Consider the following 14,628-nt stretch of genomic DNA (forward strand, 5'->3'; position numbering starts at 1 on the left):
ATAAATTTGCATGCACTAAAGACTTCCCTTCGTTGCCAGACCGCAAAGGACAGGTGGATAAAGACAAAGAGGGAAATGAAGGCCCCAAGGTGACGCTAGGAGATATCATGGCGGCGCTTCATAAAGTACAAACTACGGTGGGTTCCATCTCCACGGACGTTACAGTAAAAAAATGTCTGCCAGAGTGGCAGAGGTGGAACAAGTCACCACGGCTCTCTCCAAAGACTCCACACAATTGATTAAAAAAGTGACGCAGTTGGAGGCAGATAATAAGCATATGGCGGCGAAGCTGGACGACCAAGAAGGACGCTCCTGACGCAACAATGTTTGAATCACGGGGCTTCCGGAGTCGGAAGGGAGCCCTGCTATGGACCTCTACATTGAAGACCTCATAAAATCGCGCCTACAGCCTAAATGACTCTCGACCTTCTTTTCTGTGGAGCGAGCACATAGGGTACCGGGCGGAAGACCAAAACCAGGAGCCCCACCCCGTCCGGTATTGGCCCGTATCTTCAATTTTCGCAACCGGGACTCAATTCTACAAACGGCCAGGGTGGCACCGCCCATCGGTGTACAAAACTCTGTGATCTCATTCTTCCCGGATTATACTGCGGCGTGCACGCCACAGAAATTTCTTTGAGGTCAAGAAGGCACTGAGGGCCCTTGAACTACCGTACTCCATTTTCTTCCCGGCAAAGCTCCGAGTTGTTGCGGACGGAAAAACTTAGTTTTTGTACACGCCGGAAGAGGCGCATGACTGGCTGGAAGGATTGCGTATGGCTGGGAAGCCCAGTAGAGAGCAGAGGGGACGTCGACGGCAAGTGAGAGAAGACGACACAGAGGCTGTGGAGCAGGATGGAGGGGAGGATGAACAAGCACAGAAGGTGGCGGGAGAGTGACCTCCTCTGGGACTCACAATCTCCATATGTTGGGGGTCTATGCAGTAGCGGAGGTTGGCCTACCTCGGAATGATGATCGCAATGAAAAAGCTGAAGGTTCGGAACTCTGGGGCATGGGGAAGATACGGACTTCCTCGCACTTCCCGCTCCCACACATGCAAGTAAAGTTATGGGGAAGGGGTTCTAAGCGCTCTGCTGAGTTGGGGTGGCGGGCAGTTTTGGGTCCGCAAGGCAGGGAGGCAGGGAGGGGGGTTGAGGGGGGTTGGGTTAAGGGGTGTGTAGTATGATGTTTTTATTATAGTTGTGTATTTACCTACTTTCACAGTCATGGCACACACAGAATGGCATTTGTGTTCAACACCAGGAAAGGGCAATGGCGCCACCGACACCGTTGAAAGAGGCAATGAGTGACACATAAGTATGGGCGGATCTAGCGGATCTCGCGTACGCAAAATTGCGGATTTACGGATTCGCAATCCGCGAAGATACGCGAACTCTAGCGGATTTGCGGATTTTCCCGTTTTTTGTGTTGGCGCGCGTTCGCGCCGATTTTGGGACAAGTTCGCAATTGCGAACTTACTTTTCGGCTCGCAACGGCCGCGACTATGTTGTTTCTACGTCTGGTTTATCATCACAGGTTCACAGCACCCTCTGTTTCACCACTGCCACCCTCTGGGACACCCATGCAACCCTCTGGTACATCCTCACTGCCACCCATTAGGTTTATTTATCACTGTAGATTATGGTGGTTGAAAAAAGCAAGCACACCTGCCCTTCTTCAACTGCCATCAATTAATTTGTGGGTCATTAATGTGTCAGTAATTTTGAAACTTCCAGTCTGGCTGGCACCTGCTTCCTTCCTTATCTGTAATTTGCTTTTTGTTGCAGTGAAATTTTTTTTCACAGGACCTTTATGGTCTACTTGTAGCTATTCTATGAGCCTGCTGTTTGGGTCATAGCAGGGTCATAGAATAGTTGCAAACTCTGGAGGGGCCCCTCAGGAAGCACTACCTTGAATGTTACTAATGTTAAGTTTGAACTTTTGCACCTGCTCATTGCTTTCAGTTTAGCTAAAATCGTTTTTTCTGCAATTTCGCGTGTTTTTGGGGCGCGAATCCGTGCGAGATCGATTTCGGAAGCCGCGAATGCGTGCGAATACAAAATTGTTTTTTTTGCCACGTGTATGTTCGCGTGATCTTGCGCGTGTTCGCGAGGCGCTTCTAGCTATACGTTTGCCAAGTTACCCTATCGGTCGTACACGGGCGCGGCCATCTTGTTTGCGTGACGTAATTCCGTTTCCGGCCGCTATGTGTAATCTCGCAAAGTGTGCTGCTCGCTAGTACAATTTCGCGCGTGCTCGCGAGGAAAATCTCGCGCGAACTTACCCACGCGGTCGTGAACGGGCGCGGCCATCTTGTTTCTCATTCATTGCTATGGTTCTGGGCATGCTTTCTCTATCCTCTCTCAATCTCTGCCATCCTTTGCTTGTTTGAAGTTTATTTGATCTAATTTTACTTATTATCTATCCCTCTATTTTTCTAGCTCTATATTTTTGTGTTTTCTGCTGCTTTTAGTTACTTTTAAACTACTTTTTTAAACTCTTTTCTTTTCTTCTTCACTATTCTATTTCTTGTTTATCATTTAACTGTATTTCTGCCCAGACCATGGTAAAGGGAGCCCGGAAGCACCCTGAGAAGGGGAAGGGTCCCGCACCCCGTGCCCGGCTCCCGTGCGGGCGTTTGAGGGGGGAGCAAGTGGTGCCGCGGGAGATCTTCAGCGCGGAGGAAGTGGCGGCACTCATCTTCCACGTCCAGCGCCGCCTCCCCAAGACGATCCTGGGAGGCGGCAAGATCGCGACTGGCTATTTCATCCGGGAGCGCCGCAAGCGGTGGGAGAAGGTGTGCCGGGCCATGTATAAGCTCTCTGGGGTCCGGCGCACATATAACCAGGCCACCCACCGCTGGACCGATGTCATGGACCGGGAACGGGACTTGCTGGACGCGCTCGGCGTAGAGGTCCCCGGGCTTGGTGAGTAGTAGTAGCTATTCATTTACTACTCTGTTTTTGCAAATCTTTGTTCTTTACCAAGAGCAATAATGCTGCCGATTACATTGAGGTAAATTATATTTCAAAATCTTCTATGCATTTCAGGTGCACTGCTCTCCTTCTCAGTAGCCTTGCTTGCTACTATGCTTCTTTGTTTTGTATGTTGTGTTCAGAAGCATTTCATTGGCCTGAGAAATTATGTATGAGTGTAGTGTAAAGATAAGAACTGCGTAATGCTAGACACTAAGGGTCATATTTTCAATTACCGGCGCATCCCTGCAAAGTAGCAGGGATGCGGCAGTAATTGTGTGCCATGCCACCACCACCCATTGGCCCAAAACGTCACAGAAGCCTTACGCATCTGTGCCGTAAAGGCAGCGCATTGCTGGAGTTGCGTGCCAACGATGGCGCAGCTCCAGCAATGCTCTGGGGTACCCTATCTCCCCAATGCTGCATCAAGCCGTACGTCGGCTTCAAGTGCGCAGGGTTTGAGTCATGCATCATTGTCCTAAAAGTGACTGATTGACATCTTGTAGATTTCCCTCAGCCACTTTTAGGATTCGTTCCTGCGCAGGTACGCCCTCCCTTGCGCCGGAACGCCCCCTGATGGCGCAGGGCTTTACAACGTGATGCATCGCCCATATGCCCATATGTGTTTTTTTTTAATATATACGCCGCACCAACACCATGGCGAGTCTTTTGTTCTGCCGCTGCGTCACAAAAGGCACGCAACAATGGAGGAAAATGAGCCGCAAGGGACTTCTAAATCAGCCCCAACAGACTGAAGTCCAGTCCTTCCTTTACACACATGGCTATAAGAAGAAATAGTGGCGGTGGTGGGTGGATTGATAGTTTGAGTATTCACTGATCTGCAAGCAGGATGGACTTTGTCTGTCACTTCGCGTGCTGCGGACTGCTGCCTGCAGTGCCAGGCCTAGGCAAACCTCTTTAGTAGTCTGTTTATTGAGTTACATAGGAACTTTCTAAGTCAACGTTCCGCAAATCAGGCAATACGAATAACGTAGTATACCACATGAGATAGATCCCGTGGAATAGTTGTCTATCTATTTGCTATTTCTCCAAAATATTTTGTTATTGTTCTTTTGAAATGTTTGATTTGGTTGAAAAATCTCATCCATGTTTTCTGGTCTTTCTTTCTTTCATGTTGTACATCAGCTCCCCCCAAGGGCAAGAGGACACAGGAGGAGGGTGCTGAGGATGCAGGCCAGGATCGGGCAGGCGAGGGCTCTTTTGCTGGCCCCAGTAAGTTTACATTTTAATAAAGAGTACCTATTTTTTCCTAGCGTTCCTCATTCGATTTTTTCTAAATCATCTTTGATCTTCTTGTAGACTGGATATAAATTCTTATCCTGCCTCGAATATGACTCCCTGTGGTATTACTAGACTATTCTTATTAGTCTGTCTGTGTAGCTAACTAAGATTGGACATTTGGCAATTCCATTGGACTCCCATTCTATTCAGCAATAGCTCTATGCACTGTCTCCTTACTGACTAGATAGTGTGGCAGAGTCATTCAGCTCCCGAAGTCACCGATTATTGATCCCCAATGATCTCTATATTATCGTACGCAGGACAAGAGAGTACGGAGTCACAGCACAGTCAAGAAGTGTCAGAGGCACTCATGCTTGCAAAAATTCCAAAACCTTTAGCTCATCCACTCTAGTCTGGAGGAACAAAAACCACAGAGTCTATTTAAGTTTAAAATCTTTATTAAAAGTAAACACATTTATTAAAATCTACTTTGTCATAAAACTATTTAACTGAAAACGGAAAAGTGTTTAGTGCTGACGATTAATTGGACACATTTCTTGTGGTCGAGCCGAGCTCTCACCTGGTTTGAACTTGATCCTGGTCGTGTTCTTAGGAGTCAAGCTTCTGTCTGTTAGGAGAAAAAGTGGTGCGTGTTAAAAATCAAAAGCAAGCATTCATCAGTTGTGCATAAAAGTGCAGCAAGACAACAGCCTTCCCTGGAAAAAGGGACATTTTTACTTTGGAGTAGACAGTCACAAATTATTACATTGTATTCAGTTTTTTTAACATTTCTCCTAGACCAAATATTATATAGTAGTGAGTGGTGTATTCTAACATTCTTAAATGTACTTTGTAGGTGTAACATCTGGTGACGGGGCCAGCGCGGAGGTGGCTGTGTTGGGCGAGGACTCGGAGGACTCTGGGGAGGAGGCGGTGCAAGAGCCGGCGGACGGTCCTGTGGGGGTTCAAACGGTGGTGGCGGAAACAGGTAAGCTATATATTTCTTACTTATTGAAATTGAAGACTGCATAGTGTGCTTTCTGCACGGGTGTATTACAAATCAACCAGGTAGTAGCCTCCTCGAAATGTACTTCGACTTAGCTGTGAAGTTTTTGGTGAGAAGAATCCCAATAAGTTCTTAGACGAACGTGATGGATGGGATGAACGAAAAGCGAAAGAAGGGTGTAAGTAAGTGGGACGCGAACTTGTATGATGGCTGGCAAAGAAGAACGATATGTGTTTGCTTGGCCCCCGAGGTGGCTGGGAAGGAAAGAATATGGTATGGTGCATGGCTGGGTCAATGATGAAGCAAGGATGGGTGGAAGGACAGCAGCCTGGGTGGGTGAAACAGAAACTGTATGTGTGCGTATACTTTGACTGAATGGATGCCTGGAGCATGGTATTCTCTGACTCTTAGATAGCACATGTGTATCTAGAGAGAGTAGATGGTCGCCAGATGAACTAAGTGTTACCTTGAAGAGCATGTACCACCGCACCCGCACGTCCGTTCCAGTGCAGGGAAGGCAAGGAAAAGAAATTGTAAATGTGTCCAATACTACCATGAATAGTAGCAGTACTTTGTATTGCGTCTGCAATCACAGCATATATCTGGTTATTACGGTGGACACTCCGTACCTCTCTTAATAACTTTAGTTTACTTGTAGTACGTCATTCATGTGTGGGTGTATCACTGTTCACTCAATATTAAGCAAAGCACCTAAAGTCATCCCATATGTCATCAAATACGTCCCATGTGAAGTGATAGATAATCAAATTAGTTAGCTTCTTCATTTTCCTTTTCTAGTACTCATTTGCACTGTAGGGTGAAAGGTAAATTAATTAAGCAGTAGCCCTTGTAACAGAGTATTCTCAGTGCCACCCGTAATAGAAAAGTAATAGCTTCACCACCTGCATGTACTGGACCGGTACAGTAACGCAAGTCTGTCTCACTCATCATGGTGTGCAACTTTTTTTCTCGGGTGCAAGTTCACTGTGCTGTCCATGTCATTCTGCCGGCTTGCATAAGATAACGTACCAATTTCCCTAAACAAGAGAGAAGAAGAAGAATAAGACTGGTGTACTGTCATAGTCGACTGTAATGGAAGTCCATAGTGGTCGTAGAATTTGTTCATTAAACTACCACTAATGTTAGAGCAAGGATGCAGAAGTGGGAGGTTACATAGATACTGTCCTCAATAGTTATGTACTGTGCTTTCAATTTGCTACTTGTACTGTGACCCAACTTTCGGCTCAATCACTTTGTGTTATTAATGCTAAGGAGCATTGGTTACAGACTATGTCTTTCTTTCTTCATATAGTTGCTCCTTCCAAATCAACAACACGGAGGGAGCAGGCTAGAATGGCCCGGCAACGGAGGCTGGAGGCCACTGTCGCCGAATATCGGCGGCTGGTGGCCCTGGAGGAGGAGGAGGACACGCAGTCGAGCGGGGCAACAACAACATCCTCGACTGGGACCGCTGCATCCTCCTCCGTGACTAAGCCAGCGGGACCGAGCCGGGCTAACAAAGACAACCGCCACCGCCAAGCAACAGAAATACCAGCTGCCCCCCACAGGAGCTGCAAGGAACGCCAACGCCGCCTACGAGTCCGAATGTCCAACCTGGAGCAGGAGGTCCTGAAGTATAAGAACTTGGTTAAGGGCCTCCGCTCCGAGCTTGCCACCCTCCGCAAGGAGTATGATGCCCATGCCGCAAAATGCACCAGCACCAGCACCCTCCAGTAGTGGAGTGTCCCTTGCCCTTTTTTTATAGACTTTTGGGGGGTGGGATTTGGGAGTTGGGATCGTTTTGGGACGTTTCAAAGACAATCGTTGGGGTTAGGGTGGGTGAGGGAGATTATTTTGTTAGGGCTACATAAATATATTTTTAAACTTTATCTGACCATACCTGTTTTTTACTGCTTTTCAGTCTGGTGGGTGGGGGGCGGGGGTGTAACAGTAACTTTGTTTTCCTGAACAGTCGTAGGACTTTAGTAGTACAACCGTCAATCTCTTGTCTACTCCGAAATAATACTCCATTATACTACCTCCCACCAAACGCTTATCTTACCTGTAATTTGTGTTAGAAATTAGGGCTAGGCCCAGGGCTGGCTCCACGTGAAATGGGGATTAACGTTGTCAATCCTGGGCGGGTGACATTTCCTCATTGCGGTGGTACTAGTGGTGTGACACAGTGGCAGTTGCATGCCTATGGAAAAAAAGAAAACGAAACCTTGTTTGTCCTTACTGTAGCATTACAACGGTTACGGTACGATCGAGAATATAGCAGGTGACAGACAGAACAGTGCCATAATGTAGCCTAACAAATGGTAAAGTATTTGCTTGCAAGTATAACTAGTACTTGCGTTGAATTTATTTGACATTGGCTACTACTACTAGAAGATATAGTACTGAAGCTGAGTAAGTCTAGAAGATATCCTCGTATTCCTTCACCAGCCTGTTGCTATGACCTTATCCTCCCCAGCAAGTGTGTGGAATTATTGATGTCATTTTAGTCAGACATCAAGCAAAGCAACACAGCCCGGGGGAAGAGGGTTAGGGTTTGTAAAATGGATGGGAATGGGGGTTTCTTTTTGGGTAGGTTTTGTTGAGAGAAGAAAAAAAAAGCAGAGCATGGACAAACAATAATTGAAGATAAAGACAATCTTTGGTTACAAACTAAAGCTAAGCACATGCAGTCACACTCATAGAATAAAACAATGGATACTGTATCTGTATTGCGTATGTTGTTGGAGTTGTCCTGTTGAATTTGGTAAGTAAGTTGCATGCACCAAACATTTCCTCTTATTGGCGGCACTCCTCCATTCCAGCTGACGCTTCGTCCATCAATGTTGGTGACCACTGACAGAAGACACCCTGTCCACTGCCTGCCTGGCGGATGTTGACTGAAACCCGGCCTGTAATTATTGAACGGAAAACAGGAAGTGCTATTACAATACCACTGATAAATAAATAAAAGGTATGTACGCTGTGTGGTTCAAAAAGTGACACTTTGATTTCCCTAATAGACAGTACAATATTTTTGAAATTGCGTGCTCTGTCTGAGTCACCTTTTTAAGGATAAATAAGTATGGCCAAAATATTATAGCGGATCTTTCCCCTCAAGGTAGGTGTACTGTAAACTGTGTTTTAGAACAAAATTTGACCTTCCCAGCAATGCTCCCACCAAGACCCTTACTAAAGCCAGTCGCAAAAATGTAGAAGAACCCCAATCAGATCTCCAAAAACGATGCCTAGCAGAAAAATGGTTACAAAACGTACTTTGAAAGTAACAGTAGGCCCAAATACAGACCGTGGATTGTATTCAAACCACTTGCAAGCAAGCAAAAGTATCCATAGCCAGCATCGCTCCAACAGTGCTCTACAACACCAGAACTGCGTTGCAATAGAACCCCCCGAAACACATGCAATCCTGCTGCTAGGGCTAACCCTAACGAACCCTAACTTACAAAAAGTGCCAAAACTGGTGTTTCCTTCAGGATTTTGTCCAAAACACTTCTATCCGGTATTAGACCTTCCCAGGAATGCCCCAGGCAAGACCCGCCAACCAACCCACCCGGAAAAAACCACCCGACAACACACCCAAACAGCGAAAAAGCTAAATCTCATACTTACAATATCTTTCGGCCTTCGGTCCAAACGCGGCGCTGTGCAGCTAGGTCATCATCATCAATCATCATAACTCCTGTTTTCCACCACGGATTTCCTGAAAAGCAAATGCAATCAAGATTAGATTGTCGCAGCAGTGCTTCGACAGAGACCCCGGCCGCAACCCACCCACGAACAGCAGGAAGCCCCCCAAAACGCTACATTGAGCAAGATGACAGAAGAAATAGCAAAAAAAAGGCTGTTCCTTAAGGATTTTGTCCAAAACACTTCTATCCGGTATTAGACCTTCCCAGGAATGCCCCAGGCAAGACCCGCCAACCAACCCACCCGGAAAAAACCACCCGACAACACCCCCAAACAGCGAAAAAGCTAAATCTCATACTTACAATATCTCTCGGCCTTCGGTCCAAACGCGGCGCTGTGCAGCTAGGTCATCATCATCAATCATCATAACTCCTGTTTTCCACCACGGATTTCCTGAAAAGCAAATGCAATCAAGATTAGATTGTCGCAGCAGTGCTTCGACAGAGACCCCGGCCGCAACCCACCCACGAACAGCAGGAAGCCCCCCAAAACGCTACATTGAGCAAGATGACAGAAGAAATAGCAAAAAAAAGGCTGTTCCTTAAGGATTTTGTCCAAAACACTTCTATCCGGTATTAGACCTTCCCAGGAATGCCCCAGGCAAGACCCGCCAACCAAACCACCCGGAAAAAACCACCCGACAACACCCCCAAACAGCGAAAAAGCTAAATCTCATACTTACAATATCTCTCGGCCTTCGGTCCAAACGCGGCGCTGTGCAGCTAGGTCATCATCATCAATCATCATCATAACTCCTGTTTTCCACCACGGATTTCCTGAAAAGCAAATGCAATCAAGATTAGATTGTCGCAGCAGTGCTCCCAGACACCAATAATCACCCACAAACACCCGGAACCCCGCCAAAGAGCACCCCAAAGGCAAGCAAGTCAGCAAAAACGGCAAGAAATTTCCACCTCATATTTGGTCCAAAACACTTTTGTCCATTATTAGAGCTTCACAGCAATGGGCCCAAATCCGTCAACTCACCCGCAAAGAAGTACAACACCCCCACAAGTGCTGAGTCTTTCTTCATTGGGCGTAATCCAGCACTCTGCTTTGAGGGAAATCGCAGTCTGGAGGAGGAGGATAGAGGAGCATGTTCTTCAGAACTTGTGAACCTGAGGAATGTAGACTGCGGCACCTTCAAATCAATAAGCAAACAAGTGAAGACAGTTCTGCTGATGGTCTTGTTTTTGGGATTAGGTGATTAAAGTTTGAATTAAATTAACTGTGCAAACCAAAGAAAGAGAGACAAACAGGAATAAAAGTGAATAAGGACGAAAAAGAAAGTTCTTGATTCATTGTCTCATTTTCAGGGCTCGGTGTCAGGGAATAAGAAGAAGATTTCGTCATCATACTCTGCGAATTCAGGCTGGATGAGGTCAGTGCCACCGAACAGAGAACAAATCCCCTCATCTACGTTGCCGTCCTCCTCGTCTTCATGCGGCGTGCTTTCTCGTACTTTGTAATCTGGTGGTATGAGGTGCTGATTCATCTTGATCATTGTCAGCCGCTCCACATTTTTGGGCGAGAGGCGGCTCCGTTTGGGAGTTACAATGCCACCAGCAGCACTGAAAACACGTTCAGAAGACACACTTGCGAGTGGGCAAGACAAATAGTTTATAGCCAGGTTGGAGAGCTGTGGCCACAATTGTTTTTTGCCATGCCAATACTGCAATGGCTCATCATTAAGAAAGACCTCTGTTGAGTCATTCATATAGTCCTGCACCATCGGCTCAAGGTCATCAACGGTTCTTCCACTTTGCTTACTTTTTGCTGTGCCTTTGACATTTTTTCGAGAACCATACCCAAGCAAACTTAGCCAATCCTCTACAACAGCCACTGATACTGTTGTGTGTGGTGCAGATGATCCAGTTGCCTTTAACGGCTGAGAGGTCACTTGTGCCCCAGCCACAGGTGCAGAAGTGGATTCTTGTGACTGGGGATGGCCTGCTGATGCTGATGCTGATGTACTGTCTTCTCCTTCAATAACCTGCCGTTCTTTTTCAAACCTCTTGGCTGACAAGGCTAACCAATGTTTGTACTTTTGAACATCTGCATCAGCAAAAGGAAAGAATGCTTCGCCTGCCAGTGCCTTTTTGTAGCGTGGATCCAGAATAGTAGCACAAATGTAATGCTGTTCTGACTTGATGTTTTTAAGACGTTCATCACCACGTAGGCGCTCTAATAATTTCTCAACAAAATAAAATGGTCTTTTTTTTTCATCTTTTTCAAACTCAGAAGACACCGCCATCAGTTGGTGCTCCAGCATGCACAACAATGGGATAGCTTTTCCCAAATTACAGTCCTCCTGGCTGACTGCACGCGTGAAGAACTCAAAAGGACGAAGCATGTCTGTCAGGCTTTTAACTATGTCCCATTGCGCCGCACCCAACCGCATGTCCTCCTTCTGAGATGTACCCTCTGTGAAGAAATAGTGATCGAGTACCGTATACTGCTCATACAGACGTTCAAGCATGTAGAAGGTTGAGTTCCAACGTGTTGCCACCTCCTGGATGAGTGCTTTCACTGGCATTTGACGTTCAAGTAGCAGTCTCCTCAGATGCTTCCGGGCCTTAAAAGAATGGCCGAAATGGTTGCACATTTTGCGGCAGGTGGCCATTACCTCGAACGCTGGACTGTGTTTATCACTCAAGAATTTTTTAACTACCAGGTTGATACAGTGCGCCAAACACGGCACTCTAAAATAGTCACCCTTCCACATGGCCTTAACTACATTGGCGCCATTATCCGTGGAAACATAACCAATCATGCGTTTTTGGGGGGATAGCATTTTCAAGACCTTTTTGTTAAACTCTTCCAAAAGGTTTTCTGCTGTGTGACTTTTCTCCAAGCCAAACATGGCTAGTGTTGCATGTTTCCGAGCAGCTTTAAAAACTTGGTCCGGGTCAACACCTGCGTTTAGCTTTGCTTTAACACCTGAAAAAGAGACCCAGTGTGCAGTGATGCACATGTAATCAGCGCCTGCGCCACTGGTCCACATGTCTGTTGTCAGATGTATTGTGTGAACAGCACTCTTCTGCAAAGCTGCCCCAATCGCCTCCAGCACATCTTCATGTAGTGCTGGAACCGCAACTCTGGCAAAATAGAACCGGCTAGGAACCTTCCATTTAGGGCAGAGCGTTGCCACTAATTCTAGAAAACCTACCGCTTCTACAAAAGAAAAAGGGAGAAGGTCCACAGCTAGCATTTTAGCCAGCTTAGTGTTATACAGACGCGTCAGTGGGTGGTTGCGTTCATATGGCACGTCTGAAGTAAGCATTGTTCTAATGTTGCCCTGGACCAAGCATTTACGGGCTGATAATGACTTCGTTGACCCAATTTTGCTCGCTGGTGAACTTTTGTGCGTTGGTGTCTCAGTCGCTCCAACACTCTTAGTGTGCCTCACATTGGGTGTGCTGCTGACAGGGGTACTGGGTGTAAGGGAAGTGTTTGACACGTCTTCTTCCTCCTCGTCATCATCAGATGAAACATCAACGTTTCCTTGAATTCGGCCTTTCTTGATCGCATCTAGGTGCGCAAACCATTTGACAGTGTGCTGTCTCCTAAGATGACCTCTCTGGCCTCCGGTACCATAGTTGGTACCTGGCTTACCACGACTAACTGCTTGCTTACAAATGGTACAAATGGCAAACTTTGGATTTTTTGGACAAACAGTAAAGAAGTCCCAAACTGGGGACTTGAAGTGTCTGTGGGACATGGAGGAGGCGGCGATACTGGTGGTGGTGGTCATGAAGCTAATGCCAGATGAAGTGGAGGATCTGGATTGCCCAACTTTTGTACGTTTTGCACTTTCACCGCCACTAATTAAGGTCGAGGTTGACGGAGGTCTCTTCTTGCCAGAAAGAAATATGGAAGCGGGACGAGTTGGTGTACTACTTAACTCCAATGATTGTGGTGTTTCCACTGCCTCCTCATCGACAACATCATCATCATCATCACGCTCAGCAGCTCTTCAGGTTAGGGTCAAAATGTCTGTTTGCTGCATGCCCGCTGGGGCTGCAGTGACCTTTATGATGACTGGGTCGTCATTGGCAGAGTCTTCATCAGCAGCAGTATCCGCCACTTCTTGTTGAGCCTCATCACACTCCATAACTCTGAGACTTTGGACGAGCTTCCTTTTACGCTTAACTACCTTTGTCGGATCATGGTGTGCCTCACTCTCAGACGGCTGTGGTGCTGGTTCCCAAGTTTGATCCGTATCATCAGAAGGAGGTGTGCTTGAAGAAGATGTAGACACCACCCTTGATCTCTTCCTTGCTAGGGGTGTGGAAGACAATGAAGGATCATCAGGAGGAGTGGCTTCCTCAAATGATACCTCGCCTTGATTGTCGATTTCCTGATGTGCCCCTACTTCGGGAGGAACAACTATTGTGGCCACTTGTGACCCTCCATGCACCTCTGCTTGCGCATCTGCTTGCACTGCCTCTCCTTCCACATGTACTTGGGCTTGTACTTGCACATGTGATTGTTGTTGCGGCTGTGGTTGTTCAACACTCGTCAGATGAGCTACAACAACCTGTGTTGATTGAGGGACATTGCTGCTGCTTTCTTGCGATGAGCCAACATCACTGGTCGATGGTGATTGAAGAACTATACTGGCTGCCTCTGCAGCACTCAAGGGCTTGGACTTAAGTTGGAGTGGTGGTGGTGGTGGCACTGAGCCCAATGGAGCGGGGGTGCTGCTGCCAGCTTGGTCCCCAGCAGATCCCGCTGCTGCTGCAGGCATACTTTTTTTTTTACTCCCAAAAAAAGGGGCGGGCGGCACACCAGTGTCCTTGGTAACTTGCTTCTTCTGCTCCTTACTGGCACCTTTCTTGCTAGAGGAGCTACGGGTTACTTTTTTTGGGGCCATCTTCTTCAGAGCAGGTCAGCAGGCAGCAGTTGCACGAGTTGCAGAGGGTTCTGTGTCCAGACGTGACGTCGCGTGACGTTATGCTGCACACACACACCGCTGCAGGACTTCTTCCTGGCACTGGTGGTTCTCTTGAGTCTTCTTGTGCACCTAAAAGCAATGGAAGACAGAGGAACATCAGTTCAGTTATACACCCCAAAAAATGGACAAAACACAGAAAAATGAGCACAATCCCATGCCATCCATGATGTTTACATTGAAGACACCCCACAGAAAGACTAGGGACATGGAAGTATGCAACACTCACTACCCCTGGGCATAATGGATGAAAAGTAGGCAAAATAAGTGCATGCCTCAGACACTGCCTCTCTTCAAAATGGCCCCTTACACCCCAAGCACATGTTGCCTGTACCAGCCAGCACTCAAGATGGCCACCACCACCACCCACATGGCCAGTCCACATCAACAGTACACCCCCCAAAAACAGAAAAACAGCCAGAAATCACCACAATCCAATGCCATCCATGATGTTTACATTAAAGAGAGTGAGACCAGACCACACCACAGGCACACTCAGTCCATGCACCACCACCCCTGGGCAAAAGGCCACACCAGCAGGCCCAAAAAAACGACAAAAAACAATCAAATCAGCACAATCCCAGCCCATCCATGGCCTCAATGGTGTTTAAATTCAAGAAGACACCCCTCAGAAACACTAGGCCCATGCAACACTCACTACCCCTGGGCATAAAGGATGAAAAGTAGGCAAAATAAGTGCAGGCCTCAGACACTGCCTCTCCTCAAAATGGCCCCTTACACCCCAA

This window comes from Lissotriton helveticus, chromosome 2_1 (genome assembly GCF_964261635.1).
Source record: "Lissotriton helveticus chromosome 2_1, aLisHel1.1, whole genome shotgun sequence".
Taxonomy (NCBI): Eukaryota; Metazoa; Chordata; class Amphibia; order Caudata; family Salamandridae; genus Lissotriton; species Lissotriton helveticus.